This window comes from Urocitellus parryii, chromosome 2 (assembly GCF_045843805.1).
Source record: "Urocitellus parryii isolate mUroPar1 chromosome 2, mUroPar1.hap1, whole genome shotgun sequence".
In the NCBI taxonomy this organism is placed as follows: domain Eukaryota; kingdom Metazoa; phylum Chordata; class Mammalia; order Rodentia; family Sciuridae; genus Urocitellus; species Urocitellus parryii.
Genome location: NC_135532.1, coordinates 136,915,043 through 136,930,798, shown reverse-complemented (window position 1 = coordinate 136,930,798; position 15,756 = coordinate 136,915,043).

Below are 15,756 nucleotides of genomic sequence, written 5' to 3'. Positions count from 1 at the left end.
AAATGTCATTGAGTCTAGATGAACTGTATTTTTACTCCAACATGCTTCAGGTTAGATTTTGAAAAGCATTCTATGGCTTCACATTCTCCATCACTAAATCTGAATATTATGGGGAGAGGAGAAGATTGACCCAGGTCAATGTTTGCCCTTAATGCTGGTCCTCCCCGGTGAACACATTAAGTCTCAAGCTTTCAATTCTGTGATTGAAACAAATATTCAAATATTATTTCAAAGATACTGTAGGTGGTATATTTGTTGCTCAATTTACATTTTCATAGGTGCTTCACTTCTGGGATGATGGCACAGAAAGGCTTAATCTGCAGGTAAATGCCTTGCATTTGCAGACTCATCTTTTGAACCTGCAGTATCTGTTCAGTGTCCCCAAACCTCCCCCTGCCCCAGGGATTGTCCCCTCCCCCTGTGCCTCCTCCCCCTGACATCCACCAAGAGGTCCACATACAGACCACCACTTCCGGTATTCAGTGTGGTTGGTCTAAGGAAGTTGGTAGAAGATGGGTGCTGAGGAGTTTTCTGGATGTCTCTTCGCTTCAGGAAAGGTCCTGACCAGCAGAGCCTGGAAATGGGACAAAGGCCAGAGCAGAGCAAGCTGAGGTGGGGAGGAAGGAGGGGGGGACAGACATAGCCCCTTCTGAACAACTCTGTGCAGAAGGACTCAGAACACACGTAGAAGAAGGTTTCCTGGAGGAGTGCCTGTGGGCTCCCCCACTGGGCACGCTTACCTCCAGGCCCTACATGCAGAGGTCCCTAAACATTCAGGGAGGCAATGGAGGGGTCCCTCCTATCCCCGCCGCCATCCACAACTCAGTGTGTGTCAAGACACAGGGAGCTGATCTATCTCATTCAGAGAGCAGTAAACAAATAGGATTCCCCCCAACTCAATCAGATGAAGAGGATTCACAACAATCATCTAATAGCAACTATTTGTTTTCTTTTATTATTATTATTATTATTATTTGAAGAATAAAGGGAACAAAAAGGCTGTGGGGATGTCTCAAGGCCATTGAAGGTTCTGTCCCATCTGCTGCTGTCCCACCAGAGCATTTACTGGCCTGGGGGAGCCAGAGCTGCTGCTCAGCACAGAACCAGGACAGGCAGGTGTCCCACCATCAGAGGCTCAACTGTGTTCTGTCAATTAAAGCAACAAGGGGACCTATAAAGGAGCTTTGCCACCATAGGAACTGGATTTCTTCATGGGCACTGTACATTGCTGGTTTCATTTTGTTATGATGTGGATGTGAAGTGTCCCCCAAAAGTTCACATGGGAGACAGCGCAAGAAGGTTTGGAGGAGAAATGATTGGGTTATAGCTTTTACCTAATCAGTGAATTAATCCTCTAATAGGGATTAAGTGAGTGGTAACTGGAGGCAGGTGGGATGTGGCCAGGGAAAGTGGTTCATTGGGAGTGTGGCTATGGAGCATATATTCGAATATGGCGGGTAGAGTCTCTCTGTGCTTTCTGATCACCATGTGTGTGAGCTGCTTCCTTCTGCCATACTCATCCACTATGATGTTCAGCCTTCACCTTGAGTCCCAAGGAATGGACCTGACTGTCTGTGGATTGAGACCTTTGCAACTATGAGCCTCCACATAAACTTTTCCTTCTCTACAATTATTCTGGTTGGGTCCTTGAGTCACAGCGGCGGAAAAGATGACTAAAACACATTTGTTTCCCTGTGTGGTTGAAGCCCTGCCTAGCCAGTAGCTAGGACAAAGTAGAAAGTGGTGAACAGTTGTTTTGGGGTGACCCAGAAACAGAATGACATAAAATGACAGAAGCTTTTAAGCACTCCACAATCTCTACTTATTGCCTTATGAAAGTCTGTCTCTTTCCCTTCCTTCCTCCTTCCCTCCTCTCTTCCCCACCACCCTCCATTCCTGTTTACATTGCATTTATTGATACTGTGTGCACTAGCTTTTAACATGACAGTGGAGATTAACTGCTGCAGAATTGACTGTTCACTGTATGTGTGGCATCCAACATTTCTATATAACAATGATAAGGAAGAGGATGACGGTGGCAGTAATGTTTGGATTTTTGCTATTTGCTAGATATTGTTGTGCATGGTTTATCTGCTCATTTAATCCCAGCAACTTTGGAAGTTGGGTATCATGAAGTGGCTCCATTTGATAGGTAAGAAGGAATTAGCTTACTGCCCAAGACACGACAGTGAGTGGTAGAACTGGGGCATGAACTCAACTGTGACTCCAAAGACCAAGTCCTAAGCACTGGGTATAATTTCTGTTTCAAAAACTGTGAGTTAATAATTTCAGGTAGTGTGCCTATTATGCTTGATGTCTTGTAAAGAGTGAATATCGTTCGAATCTGATTCTCATACCACTGTTGGTCTTGGCCTCACATGGAGATATCCTTCTGTGAAGTTGAGCACTCTTTCCACTGAGTCTTGTTTGGCATTATCCTGCCACAGCAGATGCTGCTGGGACTCACCCTAGCCATTCACATCTTACCACTTCTTTGTGGGCCAACTGAAGTCAAAGCCAACATCACATCTCATTCACTGTGGGTGTTTACGAGCTGCTGGAGCAGACCGGTGCCCATGCCCAGTAGGCCTGAATTGCCAGGTGCTAACGCCTCCTGTTTCCCCCAGCAACCCTCAACCAGGATTGATGGCAGTTGGCTTATCAATATCCTAGCTTGCCCTTCTTGGGTGGGATAATTGCAAAGTGTGTGTTCTTCACAGCCATCCTGATTTTCCTCCCTGGCAGATTGAAGCTTCACAGGTAACTTGGGTAACTCGCTGATGACATGTCCTTCACTATCTGACTTCTCTTCCTTGTCTCACTCAGGTTCCCCCCACCCCCATGGTGTTTTCCCTCACCCATCAAATACATTTCTGCTTATGGAGGAACCTAAACTAAGACAAGTCTGTGTTGTTGTGTGACAGGCGTTATGTACTTTATATGACTCTTCAGGTCTCTGTTATTTTGTCTCTTCTCTCCCCAACTGCATTGCAACTTCTTGTTTTCTTCTGCACATATTTTGGTGTCCTTCTGGAACCTGGACTCTGGTCATTTCATCCGTGCGTGATCTCAGAGAAGAAGGGAGGATTGGTTAAGCATGACATTTCCTACCATGCCCATAGATGGTGTAGCGGACAATTTGAGGGTGGCTGTTCACAGTGTGATCCAGCCTGATTTGATCCACAGATATGGATTTTGAAATGCCACGTGTTATGGTTTGGATGTGAGGTGTTCTCCAAAAAATCACATGTGAGTCAATGCAAGAAGGTTTGGAGGAGAAATGATTGGATTATAGCCTTAACCTAATCAGTGAATTAATCCCCTGATAGGGATTAAGTGAGTGGTAACTGGAGACAAGTGGGGTGTGTCTGGAGGAAGTGGTTCACTGGGGCCGTGCTTATGGGCTCTCTCTCCTCTCTCTCTTCTCTTTTCTCTCTCCTCTCTCTCCCCATCCTGATGATCATGTGAGCTGATTCCCTCTGCCACACTCTTCTGCCATGATGTCCCGCCTCACCTCGAACCCCGAGGAATGAAGTCTGCTGTCTTTGGATTGAGACCTCTGAAACCATGAGCCCCTAAATAAACCGTTCCTCCTCTACAGTCGTTCTGATAGGGTCTTTTAGTCCCGGCAGCGAAAAAGCTGACTAAAACACCATGTCTGATCCAACATAGCCCTGCATTCTTCATAGTGGCTAATTTTTTTTTTCTTCTAGTAGTAACCTATGAATATAAACAGGATCACTTACATTCTCTTTTCTGGGAGTTTTAGAAATTTAAGCAAAAAAACCATCAGATCTAGAGGTCATCAAGATTGAGTGAGGTTAGTTCTCACATTTCAGAGGAGTAGTTTCAAGCCTCGGCTATGCATTAAAATCAGCTGGGGAGCGCTTTAAAAATACGTATTCATGGGCCTTGCCCCCAGAGATTCCGATATAATTTGTCTGAGTGCAGCCGGTGCATTGCTTGTTTTTCAAGGTTACCCATGTGATTCCATTATGTAATCAAGGTTGAAAATCAATGCTCTATAGGAAATTGCCAATGAAGCCCCAGGAGCTTCACAAAATCCTTCCAGTGTCCTTCTAATAGATTTGTTCTCTCCCCTCCTGCCTCATGTGACTCTGCAACTAGCCAGCGTCTCTGTTCCTTACCACCAGAAGGGACTTAATGAAAACAAATGATATCCGTATCAGGATTACCATCTTTGAAATTCTTTTTGTTCATGGAGATATCAGATAGCCATATGACTCCCTATTTTGTGATTATGCATAGGGGTCTTAAAAATTGCTATTTTGTGCCTTCCAATTTTTTTTCCTTGAAAATTAATGGAGACATTTAATAGTGCAAAAAAAAAAATTCATCCAGATACAGGTATTTGCACACGTTTCCAGGGAGTTTTCTGTCAGTCTTCACAAACACCAACGAGGACCTTAGAGCATGTCAGGAAACTGTACAACTGGAATTTAATTCTAACAGTTTCTCTCAAGGGAACACTCTCCATTTCAACTGTGTCACAAACTCCAAACGACAAAGGGAGTGGGAGTGAGAAGTGGGCCAGAGAGGATGACACAGGGGTCACTACACAGGTGATGGATGGAAATATAACCCTTGAGGAAACCAAAACCAGATGCATTATTACAGCTAAGGACAAGGAAAAGCCTATGGCTTTTAAAAGATGACTTTTCTGCCACTATCATAAAACCTTACAAGGAGAAATGCCACAAGCCAACCAACTTAAAAGGATAGAAACGACATTTTCAGATCATTTCAACTGCAAACAGTTGACCTTCCCATTGAGGATTTAGCAGTGGAGTAGTATCGTCCCACAGCTCAATGTTGGCTTTCCAAATTCTGTTTGTTTTACAGAAATTAAACCTTATAAACAGAAGGATTGCCTGCCTGCCTGCCTGAACCACTCCCCAACCCCCATCCCACTGAGTGCAGACCATGCTATGCAGAGGGAGTGTGGTGTAGCCCTGCTTCCTTGAAATGAGGTCAGGAGCCATGGAATCTTCTGTCCCCCATTCTGCCTGCCCAGCCCAGCTGGACTAGTTGCATGGATTCAACCCAATTCCCTACTTCCTTAATGTCGTTGTCTTGCTTTGCCTCTTCTGAGTTTTTTTAATTTTATTTTTATTTTTTAGTTCTAGATGGACACAATACCTTTATTTAATTTATTTATTTATATGTGGTGCTGAGGATCAAACCCAGTGCCTCATACATGCTAGGCAAGTACTCTACCACTGAGCCATAACCCCAGGCCTTGAGTGAGTTTTGATGGTGGGTCTACAGAGGGAATGTTTGATAGGGGGACTGCTTCAGATCTAGTGATTTCCAGCAAATTCTTACCCAGTTCCTCCTATTTGAGTTCTTCTAATTCTGCCATGAGCTTATCCTCATCAAAATTCTCTAAACCCTACAGATTCTAAAATTGTTCTTGAAATCTCCACAAGTTCTTGCTGATCAGCAATGTGCTGCATGAACCCCTTGGCTTGATTGATGTTAGTGCTGAGTGGGAAGCCTCTGTGGCCTTGGTGGCAGAGCCCATGTTCTTGATCTTGATGTTGTTCAGGGCCTTCTGCTGGAGCAAGGTGACTGACAGTGTCCTGTTGATTTTCACCAGCTGCTTCTCATACCTCCTCTTTGCTTCAGTGCCAGGTGTACTTGTTGGTGCTAGGCTTCTTTCCTGCCTTCAGCTCCTGCTCCATCTTCTTCTCCAGGAACTTCTGCTTCTTGCTAAGCATCTCCACTCCACCCTGTAGCTGCTGCATGGCCCTGTAGAGGGTCGGGCTGCCCTTACTGGTTTAACTCCCTTCTACCTCGACAGCTTCTGAAACTCTGACATGGTTGCTGCTCATCATGCTCAGTGCCAGCTGCAATATTTTCTTTTTAGGGTCATGCATATTTCTTTTCAGATATAAATATTTAGTTTGCTCAAGGTTTTGGGGTATTATTTCTATTTCCTTGTTTTTACTTGTTATTCTTAAGTTTGTATACTCAACATAATGATCTGATGAGAATTTCTGGGGATAAATAATAAAGATGGAATGTCTGCAAATTGCATTGGGTAGCTGGAGCTTAAAACCTATCTTCACTTTCAACAGTTCCAGTGTGTGTGTGTGTGTGTGTGTGTGTGAGTGTGTGTGTGTGTGTGTGTGTGTGTGTATGTGTGTGTGGTTAGTAAAAGTGCAGAGCTATGCCTCATACCTTAATATACTGTAAAATAACTCATTTGTGTTTCCTCTTTTCTGGCTGTCTCTTTTTTTTTGGCGCATGTATTTGTTCCATATGATTCCAAAGAGATGACAAATTTCATTTATCAGAGCATTGGTGCTGCTTGTGGTTAGTGTGAGAAACAATTGCCAATAAACTATTGGTTCATGCCATCAAACACACACACACACACACACACACACATACACATACACATACACATATACACATGCACACACATAATCAAATTTTTGTCCGACCAAATTGCCAAATATGCCTCTGGCATGGTTTCCTTATCAGTGACCAGCTGAGACTTCTGATACAGGACTCAGTATATCCCTGCTCTCCAGCTGTACTGACCAGCTGGTACATGGCACCATGCTGGCACAAGGGCCCAGTCAGTCAGCCCCACAAGCAGGCCATTCACCCAGCAAGAGAATCAAAGCAAAGCTGTTTCCCTTTGCAGTGTCAGCAGAAGTGACTTTTCAAAATTGTATAGGAGAATTTTTTAAGTGTGAAAGGGATCCATTTATTAGCATAACTGATTAAATAGGCTTATTTAAGGTTAGGGGAACCCAATGATTTTTTTAGTTGAAAATATTGGTTGTGAATTGCTAGGAGATTTGATAATGTTATTTCTGTCTTGAAATTCCATTACACAAGATCAAGCCAAAGAGCTTTTGTGAGTCACTTTGATCTCCCTCCTGGCCAGCTGCACATTAGATTTTGAATTACTGTGCTGCTTTGGATCCACGGAGATGCCACTGTTCCTCTTACCTCTACCACTTGGCGCTCTTTCTAGTTCCGTTTTATTGTTGAGGGATGGTAAACTGGGCTGGGAATCGAGAAGTGACTATTTGGATCAAATTTCTACCACAAGGGTCGAGTGGCCTTTGATTTGAGCAGTAGGCTGGGATTTGATGGTAATTCACTAAAAAAATGCTGTGCCATTCATCATTATGTCACCCAATGTTATCCAGCCCTTAGGAGTTAGCCTTTCTTTAATACTAGCAAGCAACAGTACAAAATACTCTCAAGGGCCATCCCACACACAGTTGGGAATCCTGTCTTCATCTTGGGAAGAGTTAAACTCTTCCTGGCATATCTTTCTTGGGTTTCCTGATCCTACTTCTGATAAATTCTTACTGAATACAACTTTGCTTTTAATTCATTTTCCAATATTTTTCTCTTATTCCAGACAGTGTGTCTAGTAGATTTTACTGAAAGTCTGGAGATAAAGAAAGTTGTGTGTGTATGTGTGTGTGTGTGTGTGTGTGTGTGTGTGTCTAGAGGCTGGATTGTGTCTTACCTCACTCCAAATCCATATGTTGAGGTCTTACCCTTTGGCATCTCTGACTGTGACTGTATTTAGAGGTGGGGTCTTGATAGCAATAATTCAAGTAAAATGAGGTCATTGGAGTGGGCCCTAATCCAATATGACTCATGTCCTTATAAGAAGAGGAGATGAGGGGCTGGGGATGTAACTCAGTTGGTAGAGTGCTTGCCTTGCATTCACAAGACCCTGAGTTAGATCCCCAACAACACACACACACACACACACACACACACACACACACACACACACACAAGATTAGGACCCAGACACACATGGAAAAAAGACCCCAAAAGGACAAAGGGGGAAGATGTCCATCTACAAGTCAAGGAAAGAGGCCTCAGAAGAAATCAACTCTGCTGAAAACTTTATCTGACTTCCAAAAGTTAACTTTCTGTTGTTCTTTTACCCAGTCTGTAATTTGTTATGGCAGCTCTAACATACTAAGATAGGTGGGCTAGATTAGAAAAGAGCCCTGCCTGGGAAACAATTAAAAATTGGGTGGTGGCCATCTTTACTTCAAAGATTTCTTGGCTTCCCCTGTCATGAAAAATTTCTCATGCCTATCCATTTTCTTAAGATCTGATTTGTTTTTTTTTTTTTTCAGGTTATCAGTGCCTTGTTTTCCTGCTGAGCCTCCCTCACCTCTCTTCCATCTACCTCCAAGGAGGAGGAACTCTGAACTCCAGGGGAGAAGTCATGTTCTTTGGGAAGGGCACACAGGGCAGGTGCAGCAGAGGCATTCAGAACCTGCCTGGGAGTCAGACAGGCCTGCAGTTGTATCCCGGTTCCTCCAATTGCCAGCAGTAGGAGTTGGGGTGGGTGGCTGAACCTCTGCAATCATCAGGACTTATCCGTAAATGGGTGCTAGTGTTGGCACATGCCTTACCAAAGTTACTTTGATGACTAAGTAAAAGGGGGCCTGTAAGGCACTTAGTGGAGCGCTGAGCTCAGCAAACAAAAGCTGCTATTGTTGTTGTTATTATTACATATTTTTTGTGGTGCTGAAGATTGAACTTGGGATCTAGCACATTAGGCAATTGTTCTACTCTGAGTCATACCCTCAGCCCAAAAGCTGCTGTGATTCTGTCACTGACCCATTAAATGGTACATTAGCAGGTAGAGAAAAAGGATGATAAATTGATGCAAGTTTCCAAACAGCCTACACAACAAGAAGATCAACACAAAACAAGATTACATTTCCTTTGATATGAAAATGGGCAGGGCAGATGCTTCTTTTTGACTTCCTATCTATCTGTCTGTCTCTCTCTCCCTTTTTACCACTCTGAAAGCAGTATGGAGATGCCTCAGAAAACTTGGAATGGAACCACCATTTGACACTATCTCATTCCTCAGTCTATACCCAAAGGACTTAGAATCAGCATACTGTAGTAACACAGTCACATCAATGTTTATAGCATCTCAATTCACAATAGCTAAACTGTGGAAGCAACCTAGATGCCCTTCAATAGATGAATGGATAAAGAAACTGTGGTATATATACAGAATGGAATATTATTCAGCATTAAAAGAGAATAAAATTATGGCATTTCCAGGTAAATGGATGGAGTTGGAGAATATCATGCTAAGTGAAGTTAGCCAATCCCTCAAAACCAAAGGCCAAATGTTCTCTCTGGTAAGTGGATGTTGATCTATATTTGGGGAGGGGGCGGGCGTGGGAAAAATAGAAGAACTTTGATTGGGCAAAGGGGAGGGAAGCAATGGGGAATGGGGGCAGGAAAGATGGGGGAATGAGATGGACATCATTACCCTAGGTACATATATGACTGCACATATGGTGCAATGAGATGGACATCATTACCCAACACTAGCACCCATATGACTGCACATACAGTGCAGTGCTACATGGTGTACAATCAGAGAAATGAAAAGTTGGGCTGCAATTGTGTACAATGAATCAAAATGCGTTCTGCTGTCACATATACCTAATTAAAATAAATAAATTTAAAAAAAAGAAAAAAATTTTGGTTGAAGATGGACATATTTATTTTTATGTGGTGCTAAGGATTGAACCCTGTACCTCCACCTGTACCTCCACCCTCCTTTTGTTCTGTTTTCTGAACCACGCCTCCTATGTGCTAGGCAAGTGCTCTACCACTGAGCTACAACTGCAGCCCCATTTCTCTCTCTCTTTTTTTTAAAAATAAGTTTTGTTGTCTTTACCTCTTGAGGCTCCTTCTGTTCAGGTGCCTTCAGGTGCCCTTGGCACCTAAATGGGCCAAGACAGTAGCCACTGAACAAGTATCTTACATTTCCTATAAGACGAACTCAGGATGACCTGGTGTCTCAAGATCTAGCCCAGCACACAGGCTAGGAGAACGGAGAGGAGTTTGGGGCAGATGTCTTAGTTAATAATGAATAATATTTGTGTGTGTAGGTGTTCATCTTTTGGGGGACCGGGTGTGATGGCAAATAGCAAGATAGGATTCAAGAATACGGAGATATGACAGTCATCACCTTTACCACAATTATTGTGAACGTTCTTGGAGTGAATAGAGATCTCCTATACTGACTAAACTGTGGCTTCAGTTCATTGCAAGATAAACCAGCTTGTACCCCCCACGGCTAGGACAGGCCCCATTTGTAACTCAAAATTATGGGTGGAATTCTTCATAAGACACCAGCAGAGAGTTTCCTTATGGATGTGCCATCCCAGAAAGATAACATTGTTAGGCACCCAGGGCAAGAGCATTCCCACTTGACACCAGGCTGCGGCCATTCAAGGATGTAAGTTGTGTAACAGTGTCAATCAATTCTGGCATGGAATCTTGATCTCATCTTCCTTGAAAGCTTTCCCTTTTGTATGTGGTTAATAAAAGGCATTGAGGAAAAAGCACCATTCAGGCCTTGACTTTTTGTTTAATGTGAATCCTTACAATTCTTCACACAGAGCTTTTAGGGGGTAGTTATTAATTACACACATTATGGATTATACAATCAATATGCCTGAGTTCCTCTAAATTATCCCATAATTTGATCACAGAGTAACTCAGTTAACAAGGCAGAAATAACTTTAAAATGATGTCTAATTACCACCCTAACCACCAGATGTCAGTTTTTAAATGCAGGTCACAGATCAAAAGGCATTTTTTACAATTGTAGGGGAGGAAACGGTGGCTGGAGAAGAAAGTTGGGCAGCCATGGTACATGGCTTCCTGGGGACCGTGTGTGGGAATCACAGCAGAGAGACAGGAACTTCATTTCCATTTGAACAATGCTGGCTACACGATAAGAGTTTGTGTCTTCTGCAAGCTTCACATTATAGTCATGCTCTGGGGTGGCAGGGAAGGATGGAAGGATGTATGCTTGGGCCCCAGAAACCATCCCGAGAGCACCAGATTCATACTGGGCTGGATGGAGCATCCCATGGAAGTGTTGTTTTGTAGGTGAAAGAGGGGGATGAGCAGTTTCTGAGCAGGGTGGGGGCTTGTCGAGGTGTGAGCTGTGTCTGTCTCTTTCTGCCTCCTTTTGAACCCACGGGCCTTCTCTCTCCCCAGTAGGATCACATGGAGAATTGCAAGTGACCCAGGGGCTGTGTCATTTTCCAGTAAAGCCCCTCAATCCAATTTCAAGATAAAAAAAGGCAAAAGCTGCCTCTGTGTTATTATTTTCCAAATAAACCCAGATATTAACATTTTAGTGGCTAACATGCCCTGGAGAGGCTTTTACTGTTGTAATTCTATTTAATGAGTAGGTAATCTAAGATCATCCGTGAATCCCTCCCGGAACAAGGGTGCCCTTCTCTGTGGGAGTAGTAACGCTATTTTCATTTGTATGAATAAAGAGTTTTTTGTTTTTCCAAGTTGGACCTCAGGGGTAACAGACATGCAGCCTACATTTCTGGCCCATGGGGGGTATTTGGAAAACCACTGCATTTCAAAGAGGCAGATTGTGGCAAAGACTCAGTGGTCTGTGAAGTTTCAGAGAACTGTGTTCTAATCACTGAATTTGCTACAGTTTTTTTTTTTTGTTTCAATATTTTGGGTAAGGCAAATTGAGGGTAAAATACAGATGATGACATTCTTCCTGGAGTCATTGAGAGGATTATATAAAATACTGTAACCAAAGTGCCGGCACTTGGTAAGTCATAGGAACTTGCAGCTGTCACCCATCAAGCCTCATCATCGCCATCCTTCGTCACAATCTTCTTGTCTGTTCCGTGTTAAATCACTCCCGCCCGATCCGAGGTGTCTGCCTGTACCTCCACCCTCCTTTTGTTCTGTCTTCTGTACCACGCCTGCTCTTCTGGGTACAGCTTGAACCTCACCTTCCCCCTCACCTCATTCTCACTGCCCAGAGCCCTCCTCCTCTGTTCCACTTTGTGGTTGCTTAGCAACCATGGGCTGCCCTATTTTCTAACTTTTTCTTATATCTGTTTTTTTTTTTTTCTTCCCAACAAAGGCTCTGGAAGGCAGGAACCTGTCTCACCCTGTGTGTGTGTGTGTGTGTGTGTGTGTGTGTGTGTGTGTGTGGAGTGTGTGTAGTTTCTCACAAGGTAGAGTTCACAAAACAGGAGGTTAGTACTTCCTTGAACGGTGAATAATAACATGTAGGAGTCATCATCTGCATGAATTTGATGATATAGATGGAGGTGGATTCACAGAGAGGTAAGGGCTGGACAGAGCTGTGAACCCACCTAGTTCATCTTGTACTCAGAGGTGGGGAAACTGAGACCCAGAGAAACAATAGACACTTGTACTCGACAAAAATGTGTTTCAACAAAAGTGTGTTCTTGTTGTCAAATCTATTTCATGTTGAGTGAAAGGTTACAGATATTTTACAAAATGTATGCTATTTCTGATGAAGCACATCAGCTTCTTTGTATGTGGACTATGAGAAAACTTTCCCTTAAAAATGATTTCAGGAGTTTTTTTTTTTTTTTTTTTTTTTTTGAGAGAGCATCTCACCACGTTTTGCTCATTGGTCTTGAACTCCTGGACTCAAGTGATTCTCTTGCATCAGCCCCTAAATTAGCTGGCACTACAGGTGTGTGCCACTGTGGCTGGCTTTCAGGGACTTTTTTTTTTTTTAAGTCAAGAATAATTCAATGCATTGACATTGTTTTTCCAAACACCATCTCTGTGTGCACTCATTGAGCTGCCTGCCTGCTTCCATTTTCTCCTTTTCCTTTTTAAACAAACCCAGATTTTGTTCAGGATTTGAATTAGTTAGCTTACCGTTACTACAATGAAATGCAGACCGTGAACTTCTTTTAAAGTAAAAGGTTTAATTTGGCTCATGATTCCAGATGTTCATGTCCAAGGTGAGGTGGCTCCTTGGATTTTGGCATCTGGTGAGGGGGGCACATTATGGCGAAGCCTGTGTCAGAATAAGGGGGCACATATCAAGAAGAAAGCAGGAAGAAGAGGATAAGGGGGGTCCCACATTCCTTTTGAAGGCCTTCCCCCCATGACCTAGGGACCTCCTACTAGGCCCCGCTTCCTAATGGTCTACTGGACTTCCCAATACCACCACCCAGGTGACCAGGCCTCTAACATAGGGACCTGTGGAGACACCACGCATATCCAAACCATAGCCCATTTCCTCCCCTCCTTCATGCAGCCCATGAGACACAGAGGAAGGGGACCCCACTTATCTCCAGGAATGGATACTGATTGATCTACGACTCTTAAGATTAATCTCTTGGTTTAGAGTCGGCCAGTTTGAGAATAGTACTTTGATCAAAGTGCCAGAACAAATGGTTTGTCAGGGCTTTAAGAAAGATCCTCCTTCTTCTAAAATCCTTTGGGAACCACTCTGTCTGTCTCCTCCCAGTGTGAATGAGAACACCATGTGGTGCAAATTTCTACTGAAAACATCCTAAGAGCACAAGAAGAACCAGCCTCGGGATAAAACAACACAGTGGATGGCAGAGCACACCACGAAAACAACATGGGCTCTTCATGATGTGTGGCTAGAGCAGCAACAGCATGGCGCCTGGACGCCATGTCCCAGGAGACAGGGGTGCTCTTTAATGAGTGGGTGTTCTGCTACTTGCCTAATGTGCTTGTGGAGGCACTCAGGGGTAGAGGGTTCCCTGCAAGTACCAAATGGTTCTCTGGCAGGCAACAAAATGTAATATCAGCTGCAATATAAATTAAAATTCTTGCAAAAACCCTCCAGAGACAGTTCTGAACTATTCAAGCAGTTCAGAATACAGCTGGAGTTTTTAGAATGGTGGCTTAAATATTATGCCCTAACTCCTAACAGCCTCCAGGATCTATAATTATCTGAATGCTGACGCTTAATGGACACCAGTTTGGAACCATGTAGATTTGAAGACGAGGATGATGGACAGGCAAGGACTCTGAAAATTAAACTCCTTCATGTTATCATTAGGTTTCTCACAGACCTGTTAAGATTAGAGAGCTTAGTAATAATGTTCATAGTATTAGTTATTATGCATTTATTCTGTGTCGCATGCTTTATAAATATTTGTCCTTTTAATTAATTGTTTTACCTACTGTGGTGGCATTATCCGTTCTTTTTAGATGAGCAAATTGACACTTAAAGACATTAAGAAATGTGACCAAATTCCATGTGTGGAGGAAAGAAGAGGAGCCACAGTTTCAACTCATGTCTGTCTTTAAAACTTAGGCTATGCATTTATACATTATTTTGCCTTAAGACCACGTCACTGTGCACACTTATTCTTTCACTTATTTATACAGTGAGTGTTAGTAAGGTGCCAGGCCCTGTTCCAGGCCCAACAGAATACATTAGTGAACAGAGCAAAGTTGCTACCCTTGTTGAGATTACATTCTACCTGGGGGTGATAGTTAAAAAAAAAAAAAAAAAGCAGCAAGTGAACAAATACAAATACTTGTTACATATAGTACATTCACAACCTAAGACATAATGACAAAAGCCAAAACTCTTTTAGTGTGGTCTCTTTCTCAAAAAATCAACACCCACAAGCTATACAACTAATGGAAGTGATGAGTTTGGCCCTGGGGGAAAACCCCTGTCACGGTGAGATTTCAAAGACCTCTTGGTCAGACGGTGCAGTCTTCAATACTTGCCAGTAGGTGGCAGTCGTGCCTTATAAACTTTGGAGACACAGACCTGATTGGCACTTGGGAGCTTACAATGAGACTTAAGTTCTTTGATTTTATAATGCTAGCGCTTCCTATGCTATCTAATTATCTCTGTTGAATGGGTTGGCTATATGAAAGACTTAATCAGTACAATTTGAAATACAGGTAATGTGGCTGTGTAATTTTCAGTGACAATTTATTCAACTTTTATTTTAAGGTTGTCCTAAAAGTATACCACATTTTGATGAAGCCTATGGATTATATTTATATTCATGACGAACAATTGGCTGCATGATGAAAATAGGCTCATGGAAGTGCAGCATTCTGCTAAATTATATGGTCAGAACACAGAGTTGAAAATCTAATAAGGGTTTTCAGAGAGGAAAATGTGATTGAAAAATAAAACCCATTCCTAGAAATTGATACGCCTTTTAATCAAGCTCACAAAGTTGTTCTGATAATCTGCATGGAATCTTTGTTACTGCAAAAGAAGAAGAACACCTCAATATCCTGGATTGAGAAAGGAATGACATGTATGTTTGGAGCTCTGATTAAAGACCTTGGAGTAATACTCCTACTGCTATTCCTCTCACCGAAGAGTTAAATTAACATTAAAACATGTATATTTGTATCCCAGGGTCATCATTCTGACCTTTTAAGTTGCAGGATCCAGAGCTGGTTTTTGCAGGAAGTGATTGAGACTCTAGGTTGGAGGAAACAGAGAACTAGGGGTGAACAGAATTTTAAAGGTGTGTCTATTTCCTGCTGCTTTTAAGGTTGTTTAAAGGTGTAGGCATGGGCCCTCAAACACTTCTTTCCTGCTTGGTAAGACCCTTGCTGGTGCATTGCCTCACTGCATTGACTGCTAATTGCTTCCTATATGACGTACCTTCTGAATCACAGGACAACATCTCTCTTATTTTAAAAACCTCAAATCCATCTTAGTTGCAGCGAGAAGCTGTCAATTAGTATTTGCAAAAGGCATCCCGCTGGTGTCTGCAGCAGACACCAATGTGACTCAGTGGCTTTTAAGCCAGAGACCTAAGGATTCCAGTGCTTTCTGTTCTCCGACATCTAATTCGGGAAAAGCTGTATTTCAAGAAGTTGCCAGAAAGAAAAAGTGAAGGAAATGATGAACTTCAGTGAGTTTCAACT